At 40.0% G+C, this 19345-nt stretch overlaps 1 protein-coding gene across 1 annotated transcript in view; it reads left to right on the forward strand.

Moving 5' to 3' along the window:
• Nucleotides 1-19345, forward strand: part of nalf1a (NALCN channel auxiliary factor 1a) — a 31383-nt gene that overhangs the window by 6615 nt on the left and 5423 nt on the right. The window lies entirely within an intron of this gene.

Raw genomic sequence — 19345 nt, forward strand, 5'->3', positions numbered from 1 at the left:
TGTGTGTGTGTGTGTGTGTGTGTGTGTGTACAGTTTAGATAGACCAGTGTTGAAGTTGCTCCCTCTTCATCTGTTATCTACAATATGGACAGTTTTGCAATTCAGCGGTAAATGATGTGTAGCAAGAACGATATCAGTTCTCAGATGGGGGGCCCTGAAGCTAAATCTAAACACAAATGGAGCCTTGTGAAGTAATGCATTTTCCTCTCAGGGTTTGGAAATGGCTTTTGCTCCATATTTAGATGAACAAATGTGTCTTTTCTACTGAATCCCACCGAAATGACACAGAAAAGGCAATCGATTAATCTGTCATTTTTAGCTTGCAGCATGGTATAGTCTGAAATATCTCAACAACCATTAAATGAATTGCTATGAAATTTGGTATTGACCTACATGATTTGTGACAATGTTGGTGATCCATTGACCTTTCCTCTAGTGCCATCTGGCTAGTGTCCTCTGGTCAAAATCTTAAAAAATACCTGTAAAACTAATGCCATTCCCATCAGACTCAACTGTACTGTATACTGCTAATTAGCAAATGTTAGCATGTTACCATGCTAAACTAAGATGAGTAACATCGTAAGCATATCTGCTAAGCATCATTGTGTTAGCATTGTCCCTGTGAGCATGTTAGCATGCTGACGTTAGCATTTAGCTCAAAGTACAGATAGCTCTAGCACAGAGCTCTAGCAAGGCTGGAGACTCGCAGTCTTGTTACAATGGAATTGCATAATTGTTTTCTGAAGAAAAAAAAAGTTCCTCACATACAGATAAATCATAAATCCATTGATGCTTGTGGAAAAACTGGCCAAACATTTTGTACTAAAATTAATATTAAGTTTTCTTATACAGCATATTGACCAGCTCTAAAGTAAATATGTAATCAGTCAAACAGTAATATACTGTATCTAGCCATCCTTTCATGTGAAGGGCCAATATTTCCATGCAGATTCATCACTCATGGTTCAGTGCAGTTGTATTCTTTGTACTCCAGTGTTTTGTGTGTAAACACACCAGCAGTGGTTAGCAGATGGTTCATAGGGTGGAAGTGGCTCACATACGGGTGCCACTGTAGCTTTGATTTGCTCCCTCGCCTATCCCACAGTACATCCCACTTGACAACAAGACATGGATGCACAGACTCTCATCCCCAAATCTATCAGTTATCTGACAGTAATAATGTGCTTTATCTCATCTGCATGAATATCCTGTGATCACTCGTGTTTAAAAAAAGAAATTGCTTCCTTAGTCTTTTATTCATTATTCTTATTAGCCGACATTGTGTGTGTCTGCTCCAGTCTCACTGAGCCTTGTGTGCCTTAATAAACGACAGATTGTTGCATTGCATCGTTCACCCGTCCTGGTTGCGAACGGAAGCGCTCACACGTGTGATTTCCGCCATTGTGTCTTCCTGCAGCGGTGATGAATGCTGACCTTGGAGAGGGTTTTGTCCCTTCAGGATGCCTGGCCCACTCCACGACAGCCCTTTTATGAATGGGCAGATCCCTGCGCGGCATGCTAATGAGGCAGGGACAGAGAGGGGAGGCTAGCTGCTGCAGTGCACGGCAGGGCTTCCATGTTGTTTCAACTGTGAACCACTGTACAGCGAGCAGATCAGATCACATGAGATAACAGCAGGGCTGGAGGAGGGAGGGAAACCGCACCAGTGAAAAGGGGGTTGGTGTGGGTTACGTGGATTAATAGGCCTCATTTAACCTCGGTGCCATTTCCATTATAGGTGACATGTGAAGTAATATCTCTGGCATACAGTAATGATGTCAATCAAAGTTAAAGGCTGTAATTTTAGCTAGATTGTCTGTGTTAAACTAATGACCTTCCCATCAGCCTCAGCTTTGTGTTTACTGCTAATTAGCAAATGTTAGCATGCATGGGAGACGTATACCTGCTGAAGATCTTCAAGTTAGCATTGGCATTGTGAGCATGTTAGCATGCTGATGTTCAGCTAAAAGCACTGTTGTGCCTCAGTACAGCTTGCTAGCATCACTGTAGACTCTTGTGCAAGTATATATATGTATATGTATATATATGTATATATATTTCCCAAAATGCAACTCAGTGGTCTCTTTTTTTGGACCTCCGTGCCTGGGAAATGGACATGTCTCTAAAACTCCAGTCTCAACTCCATAATGCAGTCTTTCTTTTGCAGATTTGAAGTCTCAAACCCACTTAGTCATAACCCTAATGTCATCATCAGGGTTATGTCGACTTTGACTTGACGACATTATCTTGAATTGAGTTTGAGACTTTATGTTTTTCACAGACTTAAAGCCACAAAGGACATTATACAACGGTTACATGTTAAATATGATCTTAATGTGTAAGAATTGTGGAGTATCCCTTTTCCTCCTTTTTGCATTTATTGAGTGACATCTTGCCCCAAAGACAACACAAACACACAGACACAAAAACACACAAACGTGTTAAAATGACACTTTTTTAAAATATATATCCTCTCTGGAGATGAATTGCATTTAGTTGCAAAGCTGTTCTCCTGGCACAATCAAAATGTAATTATAGTAAAAAACAATTAATTTGCCTTCATAATTGTGAGAAAATTAAGATGTAGCAAGCAGGATGTTTTTTTTTTCCTGTGTGTGAAACACCTAAGGGTCAGACTAATACCTTCATTTATTTATAGGCATGACATGAATTAGTCTAACAGTCCTATTGTCTGGATAGGTATTTGAATGGATTATATTTAGAGGGATACAGTATACGCCTGAATGCATATCCCAGCCACAAGTTGAGAGTAGAAAATGCAGGGGCAGGGTTTTGTGTCGTTATTCAGGGGGCAGCATTGTCCATAGCTGGTGGTTTCAGATATGAAAACTGATGACTAAGTAACTCAGACATCCTGTGGGCTGCTTTCAGATGATCACGTTTGAATTCCCCACCACTTGGCACTAATGGGATTATGTGCCTTGTCCTTATTCCCCAGTAAAGTACCTCTTTCTTCATGTGCTCTTTTTGAAAGCTTTTTCAGGCCAGGTGTGCATGTATACAGTGGACTAGGTAAAAGGTTGCGTTTGGATCTCTGTTAAGCTCTGTGTGGCCCATTAGGATGATTGAGGACGATGTTTATCCTGGTAAATGAAATGTCAGTCATTGGACATTTATTTATGAGAGCGCAGTGAGCCTAACAGCACTATTGTACTGGTCTTTCCATCCGTTGCTCAAAGTGTGATGTACGCTCCTGTCTCACGCAATAAGTTAATGTATTGTTGGCCGGGCAGTCTAATTGCTAACGTAAGATTTCAGTCTATTGAAAAGCTGCTCAATTTACATCATCTTACATCATTAATGAAAGGAGATAAATAAAATAAGAACAGGAAATAGGAGAGAAACGTCAACAAAATAAAGTCTCACAGTTAACTTCTACTTCCATTAGAGTGTGGCTTAAATAATCCACGTGTCGTCTGCTAATAGACAGTACTCGAGGCTTGCGATGTAAGGAATGCAACTGGGATGGGGCCTTTGTCCAATATTTCGGCCTTTATCACCAGCTCGTTGTCCTGCCTCCTTTTAACTTTGTTTCTACTCATGGCCTTGGCAGAGACTTTTTGATGGTAGACTTTGTTTACCTGGCCAAACAGGTTGGCCTATCTAAACAGGCTGCCCATTAGTTGTAACTAACCTGCTCCTTCCCTCCCATTTCCATGGCCATTAGACATGAACATTACTGTCCTTCCCTGGCTCTGGCTATTTAAAAAAATATTGGACCTAATAATGATATTTTTATATTTTTAGGATGTGTAGTTTTGAAGGCGTGTGATGCTAATTGCCTCTCTTTAATTGATGTTTCAGTCTCCTATTGTAATTTCACTTTTATTATTTCTTCTTGAACAATGTATGCCAGTCCAAACAGAGCCATATTGTCAACAAATCTCATGTATTAGTCTGTGTCTGAAAACTTTCTTACACCGTTGCAGTCATCCCCAGGCCCACTGGTTCCTACTGAATCCATCAATCTCAGTCTTTGTCATGAAAGAGCTAACCGCTGTGGTTTTTAGAAAATTTTACTGAAACAGGAGTAAGTAGTGCAGGGACTATTTACAGCGGCGGATTAATCCACATTTGGTGTTCTAGTGAGTATTTGGGGCAGCAGGATGGTGTGTGTGTGTGTGATTGAGTCAAAATGAACTACAGTGTGTATGTTCATGGTACCGGGTGCAACAGTGTGGCTCAATGAGTTTGTTTTTTATCGTTTCTGAACAACAATGGAGCTCTATGGCATAAGGAACAAGATATATCAGGCTTTGGACACAATGCGTGTTAGTAGATACATAATTGTTAGTTTAAGCCTTTTCAAATATAGGATATCATCAGCAAAACGAAGAAAAAAAAACGTTTTGGACTTATTTCAGTGATGGAAGTTTTGCAAAGATGGACTTATTCAGACTCAGTGAGATTTTCTTTTATAATGATGCATTCCTTTTGACAGTGTAGTTTTTAGCTTAAGGTAAGGCTGCGTAAACATAGAAAACACTGAAAAACAATGAATTGCACAGAAGGCAAGTCTGCATAGAAAGTACATTATAAGCAAAAAGGTTTTCAGATTCAAATAATTTGAGTTAGACAATGATGTTATAAAATAACACATACAGGGAACATACTGTTTCCTGTGGGAGTAAAAGAAGCCTTTGTTGCTTCCTTTGTGTGAGACCAAACCAAAACCTTGCATGTGTTTATAATATTGTTCCATGTTATACAATGTTCACATTGCAGAACTTCCTCGTTTGCAATATAATCCATGGTTACTTGTTCTTTCTGTAAGAATACTTCACAGTGAATCTGTATGTTGTCTTAAACAGCTAAGAGCAGTTTTTTGAAGAGAACATAACCATATTCTAGTTAAGATAAGATGTTACTGTGATATCCTGTCCTTTGAGGAGTGTTGCTCCTCGTAGTTAACAGATAATTCCTCTCTACTTGTGGTGTTCTGCCCACAGATACAAGTCCACTTGCAAAAGTGGAAACTGTAAGCATGCAAACATTCATTTGTTTTGCTTTTAATTTAGGAAGTGAGTGATGATACCCGGTAATAAATACTGCTCATTGCATAAAAGTCAGAACATATATCACTTTATCATCTTTATTAGGGAGGGCCAATTGAGAGCAAGTTCTCTTTTCCAATGACGCCCTGATTACATATACTTTTGAAATCATAATACATAAAATGACTGTACATGGTAAGTAAAAATGCACAATACATGGACTCATGAAGAAGGCATTTAAAGTGATTTAAATGGAATCAGACTGTTCAATTTCAGCAGAATCTGCAGATTGAGCATACTCCACTAATGCAATTTCGCCTAATTTTGTCCTAACAATAACAATATTAGGACCAAGGAATCATTAATACGAGTGTGACACATAGTGACACAATTTAAAATACAGCAAGCTTGTTAAATATTGTATGTAACCGTATCATAGTTGCCATGCACAGATATTATAGAAAGGGAATTGTTTTCAAAGGTTGGCAAATGGAAAAAAAAGACTTGAACTGAATGTGTTGCAGGATTTTGCAGAATGGTCCAATATCAATAGATAGATAGATAGATAGATAGATAGATAGATAGATAGATAGATAGATAGATAGATAGATAGATAGATAGAATGATACTGTACTCATCCCAAAGGAAATTTTAGCTATCCAGTAGCAAGACAACCATAACTCAACAAACACATATACACACATATATCACATATACTGTACATAAGAAGAAAAATATAAATCATCACAGAAATGCAATGACCATGATAAGGTAAGGTACTATGGTAGACTGTGTGGAATGGTAATAGTGCAAAAGGGAACAGTGCAGGGATTGAACAGTGCAGTAGATCATAATTAAATATTAACATAATAAACATGTCGTATAAATATGTCGTGTTCACGCCTGGCCAGAGGGTTCTAAGGTGTGCATTGATCTGTCTGAGAGAGCTGCTCCATTTAGCGTGAATCGAGCGGAGACAGAGGATGTCAGACTATTATCAGAGCCACCTGGTACATCCACAGTCCTGATGTTGCTCCTGCGTGACCTCTCTTCCAAATCCGCACATCTGATCTGCCAAGTGGCCACCTGAGTCGAGAGCCGCTCTGCAGCGCTCTGACACCCCCTCTCCCCGCTCTTCACACAGCTCCGTTATAACGGAAGATGTTAAATGGGGACGCTCCTTTCTCCGTGCTAATAGATCCTGTTTAACGCTCAGAAACAGCCCTTGTATGTCCCAGAGATATCAGAGGCGTTCTTACACAGTCACAAGGCCGTGGTGTTGACTGCAGAGATGGCAGGAGGAGGGCAAGTATCTTCTCAGGAGCTTGTGGGCGGAAATACAGTAGAGGCCTCTTGGCTGTTTAACTTTCCCTTTGTCCTTGTTTATTAACGATACGTTCCTGGATAGCCTTTATTAACATCTCTGAGTATAATATACCAGAGTTCGTTTTATTTCAAACTTACTTAAAGATCTTTTGGCGTTTAGACTTCTCCTGTTCCACCACCACCAGTTTTAATTTGTCCAATCCACCTTGTTCCTAGCCCCATGCATGAATTGGAGGCACGCTTACCACTTATTCCTTTCACTGAACTGGTGTTTGAGAGAGTGAGCTGTATTCTCTTTCCTGTTTATCTGATTTAATGATGATGACACCCTCGCGCTTTCTTAGGCAGTGGCAGATAAATGTTCCTCCTGACAGTGTTACATAAGGATCGTGGTCTTGTCCCCAGTTATCTGCCCTCCATTACTCTGACAGTGATCTTTCACATTTTCACTTCCTTCCAGGCCAATACATCTTTCTGCTGATTGCTCTCCCCCCGCAGGTTGGCGGATAACTATTGTCATTTACAGTACTTACCTTGAAAAGCCATGAGTGACGTCATTCCGCTCATTTGCTTTTTTTTTCTCACAACACCAAATCGTAGAGGGTCAGCACAGTGAATGATACCACCAAATTACATTCTCTGCATTCCAACAACAGTAATTTCATTTTTGGGAATCACGAGAGTTAGTAAACATTCATGAAGATTATAAAGACATAATATTATCTTGTTCCCAGATATATGACTATGTCTCGAGATAAAAATTGTGCACCTCTGTGTTGCATTTTGATCTTTTGCTGCTTTATACTTCTACTTTTGCTACTTTGTTATGATACATTATTATAGATTGAAGGCACTGCATACCGACACAGGTGTTGTGAGTCGTGCGGCTGATTAGACCCGCTCAGGTTGGAGCTGTGTAAAGCTACAGTACATACTGTATGCTCGGATTTACATGAAGTCATCATGTACTAACACAGAATTTGAGAAAAAAACCATTATTTTCTATCTTGTTGCAGAAAGTGCACACCAATGATCATTTTTGTTGTTATTGTTGATATCTATATCATGACGTGTGGACTACTTTGAATTCTGGTTTATGTCAGTGCAAGTCAGCTTACAGACATCTAGTGTTGAGGTGAGGATCAATTAGTCTCACGTTGCCAGTAAGGTCAGGCTACACCACAGACACATTCTGGGATAGGAGGAAAAAAACACTCTGGGTGGTTTGCATTTCTTTATCTTCAATATTAAATGAAGTTAACGGTTGACACAATACAGTAACCTGAGCTATTTAACCCTCCTAGGTCTAAGGGCATTTTCACATATCTTCTCATATTTACCTTTACAGGGTATTTACATTAAACTGATCCCATTTTGTTTCACATCAGGATGTTCAAAACAAACTTTCTGTATAGTGGCGCCCACATTTCTTTCCGGAGCAATGTGAAACGAGATAATTTGGCGCTAAAGATGAAACGTGGATGTTCACTTTTTGAAAGTCCTCAAATCTCTTTTGAAAACAAACCTTAACTCACGGATTGTTTTGGTGCTTGAAATGAGTTAACCAAAGTCTTAGGTTAGATATGATTACAATAGCAAATAAATGTCTGAAATGAAATTTTGGTAATATCGCTTTTTGAGTAGGAGCTTTGTCAAACATTGTCTGGACTTGGGTTAAAATAGCTGGAGACATGGTTAAACGTGATTTTGCTCATGACAGTGTTATGTCACTCTTATGTAGAAAACTTCAAGAAAAGTGTTACCTGTCAGCCTTTATCCTGGAAAATGTATACATCCGTTGATCCAGACTAAGGATAAATGAGTGCTGCAGTTGATAGTACAGCTGAGCTCAGTCCAGTTTGTTTTGGTTCTTGTGTTTCAAAGCCCCCACTCAGCATTTATCTGGCTGTGTTTATCGTGGCGCGACATCTTGGGGAGAGGAGGAGGAAGAGGAGGAGGAGGAGGAAGTCAATATGTCCTGGGCTTATGGGTCGAGCCTCCTGCGGTCAACAGGCTCTTCATCAATAGAGAAAGCAGAGCCACCCTGACCTATTCAGCAGCCTCCCAGAGCTCTGATCCAGCTGAAAATGAATTATTTAAACCTTTGTGACAGAGATCTGCAGCGCTGGAACTGTGCCGACAGGGATCCTGCGGCCAGGGCACCGCTTAATCTACTCAACATGAAACCAAATCTGGAAAACAGTATCCATTGTGAATTTAGCACCGTTTCCCCACAGCGGGAAATGTGGGAAAAGCCAATTCTTAGATCTACCTGTTTTGTAATCTAACCGATTCAGTGCTGCACCTGCACGCCAAACCAGGCTGAAAACAAATCCTGCCATACACATTCATGACACGGCATTCATTCATGTTTTCTCAGAATTTATCTACAAAACATGGTTCAGGGAAATGAGTACCATCGTTGTCTTCATGTCCTGATGGGTGGATCCATGCTCTGACGTCCCATAATGCCGTGTGCTTTAAAGGGCATTTCCAGTGAAAGGGTTCAGGGTTTCTGGAATCTTCTGCAGGCCTGTCAATACGATTGATGGAGCACTAACCAAATGTCACAAGGTGTGTTGGTCTGGTGCTGTCTTGGTTTTTAAGATTTGAAAGGCAAACATCAGCTTTATCACTAAAGCTCTATTACAAAAATCAAGAGGACATATTTTCAAGTATCTGAAATCTGTTTCAACTGTTCTAAAATAAATCATAAAAAATAATAATATTCAGTCATAGTACAGTATTAAATCACTTAGGAATGGCAGTATACATTGAATCTTCAACACTCATATTGTATGGGGATATCCCTGCCATTTAGTTTTCTGAAGAGCAACCACTGTAGCCACAATTAGAGACGCTGAAACTCTGGAGGCCTGTCAGTACAATGAATGGATCAATAATCATAATTTAACGTTTTCACCTTTAAACTTTGTTCTTTCAGACGTGTTGGCTTGTAAGAAATTCACATGGCTCTCATTTTGTGTTTTTTTTGTACTTGTGTTTGCGTTCGGAACGTTTATTCACAGCCATAAAAACATTTAAGGAGTGGAGATACTTGAGATTGAAAGGAAAACATGTTAGGGTTGCACACTGGGCTTAAGGAGACTGGACCCAGGGGAGCATGCGTTTTTAAAAGATCAATTATTTGCGCAATTGGGGAAAAAAAGTACACAATTTTGCAGTTTGTTAAAACCACAGAGACTGTTCAATTTGATGAAAAGTCAAGTTTATTTTTATTGCCTAAACTCAGGTTGTCCCTTGCTTTCCAATCAGGGAATTATGATGGATCAATTGTTAACATCATTTCCTGTGAATCCCTCGTGTGTATGAAGCCACACATGTAAGCGGCGGACTCCTAAAATAGATTGTGTGAATTGCCACGTATTAACATGAATGCTTTCCAGACTGAAGAAGTCCTTAAACGCCTCCTGAGCTATAGGGCTGTTTTGTGATGCTTTTTCAGTGTGTGGAGTGTCAGTTACCTTTCCTGTGTTAGAGGTGTCGCTCATTGTATTCAATTCAATTCAACTCTGTTTCAGACACACAGGGCCATATCAGTATCTAAATGTTTTTTTGTGATCAAATTTTTTTGTTTTTAGTATTTTATATTCAGAAAACATAACTTTCACGAATAGTTACAAACAACACACTGGGACATAGGAACGCATCCCAGGGCCACAAAAACCCAGAGAGGAAAAACTGGAGGGAGGGGGACAAAACAACACGTGCAGAAACAGACACACACACACAGACAGACACAAGACAAGGGACCAATCACAAATGCAAACAAAAGAAAAGAAAAGGCTGCAGCAGAAATTCACAGCATAGACTTTAAGGACTCAGCAATGCTGCGCCAAGTGGCCAGAGTCCTTCCCGGGGCTCCACCTATGCGAGCCGTTAACACTTCCATAAATGTTACAGTATATAAATATAATAAAAACAACAACACAGAAGACAAAAAAAGTGATGTAAATTGAAGTTCAAGGGGATTAAAACACATGCAGACATTTGTTCCAATGTTTCCAAAAGCAAGATGTACACTTTGTGTCTCTCTGTGTGGGTTCAGGTACATAAGGTCATTATAATTACTTTTTTTTAATAAGGTATTGTGTGTCATTAACAAAAACTATAACTATAGCTCCGACTGAATCCCCCTTCCAGTTTCAAACACTTAGGCCATCACTTGCCAGAATGTTATTCAAAAACTAAACTGACATAAGACCTTGTAAAATGTGTAGTTTCTCCACTGCAGCTCCTCTTTGACCCCTCTGTTTCTCCCAGAGAGCCCTCATTGGTAGCAGATGACACTGTGAACATACAAACAAGAGTTGCACTGAGATTGCAAACCAAATCATTTGATGAAAACGCTGTGCCTCGGAGTGTCATTTTCCAGAAGCACACATACGGCTCCTTGATACTGTACGTTACATCACCGGGGAATGGGATGTAATGAGTGCGGACATCACTGCAGGATGACGGGCATCCCTGTCCTGATGGATTATCCAAGGGTTGCGTCAGTGACCCGAGGCGGCCATTGAGATTTGAGTTGTGAGTGCATCCAAATCCTGTCAACAACATTCTGTCAGTGTTTCTTTTAATGGTGTGTGTGTGTGTGTGTGTGTGTGTGTGTGTGTGTGTGTGTGTGTGTGTGTGTGTGTGTGTGTGTGTGTGTGTGTGTGTGTGTGTGTGTGTGTGTGTGTGTGTGTGTGTGTGTGTGTGTGTGTGTGTAATATATGTAAGTGCTCCTTCTCTTGAAATAGACCAGGCTAACCCATCTTGATTTCCTTGTTTAATGTCCTAATTTGAGGGTTTTCAGTATCAGGAATTTATGTTTTGCGCACACAGAGCATTAGAAATAACTCTTGTCAAACAAAGAACATAGCCCAGGTAGTGTAAGAGCTACTTCTTGTCCTCCCGCAGCCGTGATTTGTGCGAGTAGCAGTAATCTGTGTCATTCAGCTTCTAGCTGGGATCTCACTCTGCAGCTGACTCATGTGCTTTTTATAGCCGTCACCGTCATTCCACTTCATAGCTGGTGTGTATGTGTGACAGCGTCCTGCTGAGGAAAGAAGAATGGGTTGACACTTAAAGGTGTGTTGAGTAAAAGTTTTCACATACCTGGGACCTGTACTCATGTTTAAACAAACATGAGTACAGTTAACTTGCTGACTGGTTTGGGAAGTACAGTTCAAGGATAGACCGACACTGGCTGAATTTGGGGTTTTATGGCTTTTTGTTTTGGTGTTACATCACTGTACATATACCTTAGACATCATTATGAATCATAATTAACACACCCAATTTACTTAAAAGCATTGGGAACTTCTTACACAGACATTTAAAAACCAGAGGAGCACCAACTCAGACAAATAACGCTATAAATATGAAGAGTTGCACGCCCAAAAAGATACTGGGAGTATGACATTTTGGGGAATCCCCTTTACACTTGTTGACAATAATTAGATGAGGTGATTGATACCACTCTGTGGTCTATGCACTAGTGTTTACATTCTATGTTTAATTTTGTCATCACAATCGTCCATCCTGTAATTTTATTAGGTTGTTTATTCCATACACATGGCTATATACATGCAATTGACTTGGCTGACTTGGAGCTAGAGAAGGTTAGCTTAGTTAGTTAGTTAGTTAGTTAGTTAGTTTTAGTTTTAGCATAAAGACTGGGAACAGCTAGTCTGGGTCTGCACTTCTGAGCAATAAAACAAATGGGTATAATTTGCAAATAAACTACATCATTTTTTTTTACTGTCATCAGTTTAACACAACATTAACCATATCCGGACAAGTTCTATAACCTTAAATCATTTTATTTTAATTTATGTAATACATCAAAAGAACTCTGTACTTACATGCATACATATATATGAACATACAAATCCATACATACGTTTATGTGTAATATATATCCACTCATGTCCTTTGTCCTTAGTTGTTCCTTAATGCTACACAGGAAAAACAAAACAAAAACCGCTGGGCCAGCCTAGCTTTTACCCCGGCTCTCCTCCCTCTCCTCGGCCTCCTGGTGCTTGGTCCAGCTGGTCCGGCTGGGTGGTCAGAAGATGCCGTGCCCGTATAGACGTGTATACTCAAGGGTTGAGCGGTTGTTTAATTTGTCCCGATACAAATGTCTTCCCAGTAATCAGCTTCGATGCATGGACAATTTCAAGTCATTCATCCCATTTTAGCTTTGCTATAAACTGTTAAAAATAACTCAAATGATGACAGCAGATTGAGGTTATTTTGTAACAGATGAACACGTTTAAAAAAAGGTCTGGTTGTCAGTCAGTGTGTCTTCTAGATTTTTATGTTCCAGCTGCTGTAATTTCAGTTTGACATTTTCATCACGGTGTTGGTAATTTTTCTACTGAATGAATATTTATTGAGCAAAACACTTACATTTCTCTGCTGCTCAGTGGCTCCTCTTGTCTGCAGACAAGCTCTCCCACAGTCCTCCCTGTGTCAGATGACAGGCATGTGAATGGGAACGGTGAGGGGAAGCCCTGCGCCAACGACGAAGCAGAGAAGCAGAGAAAGAGCTGCTTTGCATGTCAGATTTACAGGAACTGTCAGCCTGAGACGACCGCTGCTGTGAACTGCTGGATGCTGGTGGAATGACCAATAACCAATGGTATCCATCTAAGCTGAGCTGTGGATCCCCCTGAAGCCAAGCACAGAGAAGTTCCTTGCAGTATTAAACAAGGGTCATCTCATTACATCATTAACGTGACATTACTCTCTCTGCAGATGCAAATTTATATTGCAGCACACACCAAAAAAGCCCAGTAATTCTCCTCATCCTTTTACATGTAGGAGAGCTTGCTACCTGCTGGTTGCAACATCAGTACACACACTCCCCGTTGGGACGTGAATGCTGGTTGCTCCACCGTTTGATTTGAGAATGTTTTTCGCTCTCAGACTGATTGATGCCCCCCCACACACATACACAAGTACCTTATGCGCCAGGCAGGAACATAAACTACAAGCATTTAAATTGAACTCAAAATTAAAGTATCTTTAACAGATACTTTATCTTTTATCTTTTTATCTTTGCAGTGTTAACATATATATTCCATTTGTCACTGCCCAGGGGGGATCTAGTCCCCCTAATAATAAGCCCTTGGATCCGCCATTGCAACATCTCTCTCTCTCTCTCTCTCTCTCTCTCTCTCTCTCTCTCTCTCTCTATATATATATATATATATATATATATATATATATATATATATATATATATAGTGTTTGTTTTGACGGGTTTGTTTTGGTTAAATTTGTATTTTTCAAAAAAAAGAGGAAAAAGACATTTAAGTTGTACTTATCTTTGTGGTGATAGTGCTGCCATATTAGTGTTATATGATGATATGATACATTTTTGGTGGTGACTGAAGATGCTGGTCCTGGTAATTTGATTAGTGCTTGATGTTGTCGCTGGTTGTTAGCTGGCAAAGCCGTAGCTCTGTCCCATCTGTGATTCAAACACACCTTACCCGGTGACTCTGTACAATAGGCTACAGGTCGACTTACTCATTGCTGTGTGTTTTGACAATCTGGTCATTTGTCATCACTTCAGTTGAAACCATGAAAGAGAGACAGCTAACACTGGCTCCAACATTACAGAGTGTGTGGGAGCTGTCGATGACTTAGCAGGTGTTTGGTTAACATGGATAAAAAGTACTGTCAAGTGGCAATCTGACCTACCATTACCGAGCTAGGCTAACTAGCTTTCACTTTCAAGTTGTAGTGAGCAGCTTCCACTCCAGCTAGGTCAACTCGCTTCCCTTTACTGCGTGAAACGTAGACGCTGTTTCCCCAAATATGTCCCAAAATGTTTTTATCCTTTTTATAACAGCTGCAATGTCACTTTACTTTATATTTCCTTACATTTCCTTGCTCTAGTTCAGATTGGACGAAAGTCTGAGGTTCTGATGTGTTTTTGGCAAAAAACGATATCAAGGGCTGATGTTAAAGGGTTGAAGTTAATTAACAAAATATTAAAGAAAAAGTCATTTATACTGCAAACCAAGAGTTATTTATCTGAAGTTCTGAATAGTGTGTCCTGGCTGGGAAGAGGACGACATGCATACGGAAAATCTGAAGCAGTCCATGACTTGTTCCACAGTCTGCCTCTTATATAATAGTAATAATCACCGTGGTGAAATTCAGATGCCAGCGCTGCTGACACTTATCTGCCAAAGCGTCAGTGTTTGAATCTTAATTTTTCGAATGATATTTTTAGGCTTCAAAAGATTTGCATGTAAGCACTGGCAGAAAATGTCTTATTGGTGTGTTTTACATCTTTTTGCGTTAATGTAAATATCCAAAACATCAGGGTCGCATGGATTTCATCTTTGGAATCTAGGATTTGAAATGTTGGTCGGTGTAACACCTAGAGGGGGGGGGGGGGGGGGTGTACAAAGGACCAGGCTGGGGCTGAAATCGGCTGCAGGCATAAAGCCCCGGTGGAAATGGTCGCCAGCTTGGTGTCTTTCCTGTCTGTGTCTCTGGGCTTCAGTACATTGTTTGAAGCCGACTAAGCTGCATGGCGACGGAGGCTTTTTGAGTGCCAGGTTCCATTCACACTGATCACACATTAGGCTGATCAAATCAGACTCCAGGCCTGCTTCCTGACTAACTCAATTTGCTCTCATACGCTTCCCTTTTCACGCTGAGCACACGCACGCACACATTTACGCGCGCACACACGGTTGCACGCTTAAACATGTGCACACAAACAAGAAAACCAACAGAGAGTGGGGCAGTACCCACTGAGCTCTAATGAAAAGCAGAAAAAGCTGTTACCTTGGCAACTGCCAGCATACATCTTCAGGAGGACCCAGATTTCCTGTCTGACTGCGTATCGTATTGTTTTGGTTCTCTTTTGATAGCCGCAGCATCCCTAGACAGATTATCTCACGGCTGGCAAGAATTTATGCTAAATCATCGCGTATTTAACAGCACTCATTTATGCAGACAGGGAGTCGCCACACTGAAAATCCCCAGTCATGGATTTAACACCTCTGACCACCACAGAATACCCCAAACTCTTAAAACACAAATGTAATCGATGATCTGGGTGATTTCATCTTGGCCTTGAGCCAGTTTCTCCTCTACTCATTCAGCTGTAGAGACCCATTATTGCGAGATCACTGGTGCCAAAAGCAGAGGACCATGGGAATTAAACCGTCGGTGTGATTTATCCAAATTACCCTCGAACATACAAAGACGTGTAGCCGCTACCGTTTGAGTGAACATGTTTCTTAAGACAGAATATACACAGAGAAACATTGTTAACATTGCACCATGAGCTGGGAGGTAGCACAAAATTCTTGGCCCTGTGGAAGGGCATTTTCTATGGGCCCCTCCCCACATCCACAGCTATTTATTCTACCATCTTTTTGGGCCGTCCTCATATGAGGGCCCTGGGTACTCAGTCCCCTTCCCCCCCCCCCCCCCCCCCTAGTCTGACAACCCTGAACACAAGCATAACCCGAGTTAAAATGGAGACAGGACTCCGATCAAGGCACTAAAACCACGTTGACCTTTTTGTTGTTGTTGAAGGATGAGTGTATTTCCTGGAAAACAGTTTAGAGGATTTAACCACTACAGTACAGTTTATTCCACACTCATACTGTATGAACAGGAAGTCATACGTGTCTGGAATATATTTGATTTGGCAAAGCATTCAGGTCCACGCTGTTCTCATCATTATCATTCTCATCACCATCACCATGATCAAATTATTATAATTATTATAATTGCTTGTGCAGTGTTTGTTATCTTTGTATCTCGGTCTAAACAGGACACAAATCAGACTAGGGCTGAACCAGAGTGATGGAGAAAGACATCTCTATGGCTCTTGGCTGAACGATAATGTGCTTTAGCATTGACATTGCGATGTGCGCATGCGCGATCACATCGCAGGACGTTGCGATGTTGACATTAAAACTTTTTTGCTGTTTGATAGAAAAGTAAACTGCCAGTAAACTGGCCCTTTGGAGCCGCGACACTGGAAACGTAACACTAATCTACTACAGAAGTCTGTGTCTGATCTAACATCATTTCCACTGATTTAATTGTTCTTGGATACACAGAGTTTGTTGCTTGTGCGCGTGACATGCAGGTCTGATCAATTTATCAAACTAACGAGCTGGCCCCGCCAGTCGACCACAACCTGGAATTTAGAGGAAGCAATATGCAGTCATTGTCATACACTTTAGCCTGGATTGATAGTACTATATGAATACAATGGTGCCCATATCTAATTTCCCTCAAAAATCACTTTAGAAGAGTAACGTTAGTCACAGCACTTACATGCTTTGGTGTTTGTAGAGCTTTAAAGTTCAACAAAGAATGGTTCACATTGGAAAACCTTTTCATTTTTATCTTCTATGTAGATGCACTCCCTCACTGCTGTAGTCGAGAATGACTTATTATTACCAAATAGAGCTATTTATGTCATCTTTTAAAAATGACTTTTTCTTTTTTCATATTGCAATATATATCGTAATGTCCGTTTTTTCCAGTATCGTGCAGGCCTAAATCAGACCTGCGTGTGAATTCTCAGGATTTGAACATGCATTGGAGGTTGGAGGAAGGGCACATTTACCGTTGAAGTGTTGTGGAGTTCCTGGATGTAATTTAACCAAACATCCATGGCACTGTGAAACCACAATAACTACCCCAGCTCCAGCTATAGATGTTTCTCTGTGGTTAAATAACACAGGGGATAATTAACTGTGTGCTGTGTTCTCCCTACTGTGACTCTTCTTTGGTTTTGGGTTTGTTGTAATGTTTCTGGAGGTGGCTATCAATGCACAAGCTAAATGTTAGCAACAAACAGGAACAGTTGGCTTGATTCTGTGACAAAAAAGGTTTTCAGCTGCAAAACAAAAGGTATGTTTCTATAAGATCTCATACTATTACTTTAGAAGCCTTAAAAACCTATTTTCTCAATTATCTGCAAACTATGAACAATGAGGTCTGACATTTTTGGAAAAAGTTTGAGCAGTTATTTCACATGAGGGATTTCTGTATTTGTGTTTTTGTCCTTTCTTTAATGAGTTTATGTGAACTCTTAATAAATAATAACTAAGAAACTTTTACTTTGATTGTTGCATATCTAGTTGAGAATATTTAATTTGTAAAGAAATAGGCACTTAGGATATGAACCCAAGTTTTCAAATGCTTTTAAACAACACATGTTTCTTGCAAAATATGTCTTTTGCATGAGTCAAACTCTCTCTGTGCTGAACCTTTTAATATTCTCCCTCTTGAAAATTACCTGATTGCCACTAATGGCTTGTTTGGTCTGTGATTCATGACTTGGAAATGGCTGTTGTACCCCTATGTGTCAGGTAGGCAAATGACTCTCTTAACATCCTTCATCACTTAATAGCAGCACATTTCCTCTATTATTTAATGGACAGACCTTTCCCTGGCTCATCTTACTAATTTTCTGCAAGACAATAGGTGACATAATGTGTTGCCATCCGGTTACAGGAGAAACAGTCGACTAATAGGATGACGTAAGCAGTCCAAGTTGCTGATGTTGACAATACAGTAACCTTGTGTGTGGGTTGCACATGAATATCTACTGGTGGATTACACAGAATGACATGTTCACTCCTTCATGTGGGTGAAAACATGAAATCATCTCACTGTAGCTTGCCAGCGCAGAGTATGTGTCATCTAACAGCCATTACACATATATCTGCCTATATGTCGGCCAATAGGTAGCCACAAACTTCAGTACAACGATGCAAAGGTGTGTTTGTGCAAAGGCATACGTTTTCTGTAGCTTGCATTGGAATAGAAACCGTAATAGTAGTTAATGGAGGATACATTAATACCGAAAAATGAATTAGTTATATAGGTGACTTTTCGGCCATTCTTGCAGTTTAGCTCTAGCAAATGCTGCTAACAAGCACTGACACACTTGCTAATTTGCAACATTTGTTGATTAGTATAGTCTCATTTGTGCAATGTTGTTGCTAATCAGCCAATGTTAGCATGCTAACATGCTATACCAAGACGGTGAACATGTTAAACATCAAAGCTGCTAAAGAGCTCAAAGACTCAAATATTATACATGTAGGTCTAATATTCCTGACACAGGCTAGCCCGCTTCACACACTACTTCATTTCCTGTTTTTACAGTTCAGTAGGTCAGACTTTTCCGTGTTCTAACAGCTACGTTATTTAACAGTTTGGTCTCATTTTTCATAAATTGAAGCATATAATCCTTGTATTTGTGTTTATTGCTGTTTTATATGTTAATTTAAGGTCTAGTAAAGTTAAAGGTCCAGTTAAGCCTAGTTGCTGCAACCGTTTTTGACAATTTTTCAACTGAATATGTCCCAGTGTCCAGACCTTTCCACAGATATGAACATAAACATTCTAAATGGCCCCAAGTTAATTTCCTGTTGCAGTGTATGTAAATGACATCAACTGACAGGAAGTTAACAAGGGGCCCAGGGTTTTTTGTTTTAATTATTATAAGCAATAGAGGGGAACCTTATCATAAAGAAATTGTTTATGTCATATGTGTACAGTATATGATTAAAAATAATAGTATAGACACCCAGTAAACTAAAAAGGGTCATGTATTCTACTGGAACATAGTAAAAAGTAAAGTGTTTTTATCTGATCCAAGATTTGAGCTGTTGCTTTTTTGTTGTTGTTGCTTGTAGCCCTTTGTATAAACTTTATTTAGGTTCACATTGCCCATTTATAACCTAACCAGACAGAGTTTTGAAGGAGGGGGGGTTCATAACACCTTTGATTACAGTCTTTGTAGCTTGGATTGCTTGTGCTTTTTGCTGTAACTTCATCATCCCAGTCAATCCCAAAAGCACTCGACGAAATAGCGAAAAATGAGAATGAATCCAGACTGTGATTTGCCCTTGGTTCATTTTGTTTTGCTAAGCTTTCCAAGCCTGGGGCTTTGCCTATTACATGTCACCATCTGTCTCCTTATGCACATACGT

Source organism: Etheostoma spectabile, chromosome 24 (genome assembly GCF_008692095.1).
Source record: "Etheostoma spectabile isolate EspeVRDwgs_2016 chromosome 24, UIUC_Espe_1.0, whole genome shotgun sequence".
Lineage (NCBI taxonomy): Eukaryota > Metazoa > Chordata > Actinopteri > Perciformes > Percidae > Etheostoma > Etheostoma spectabile.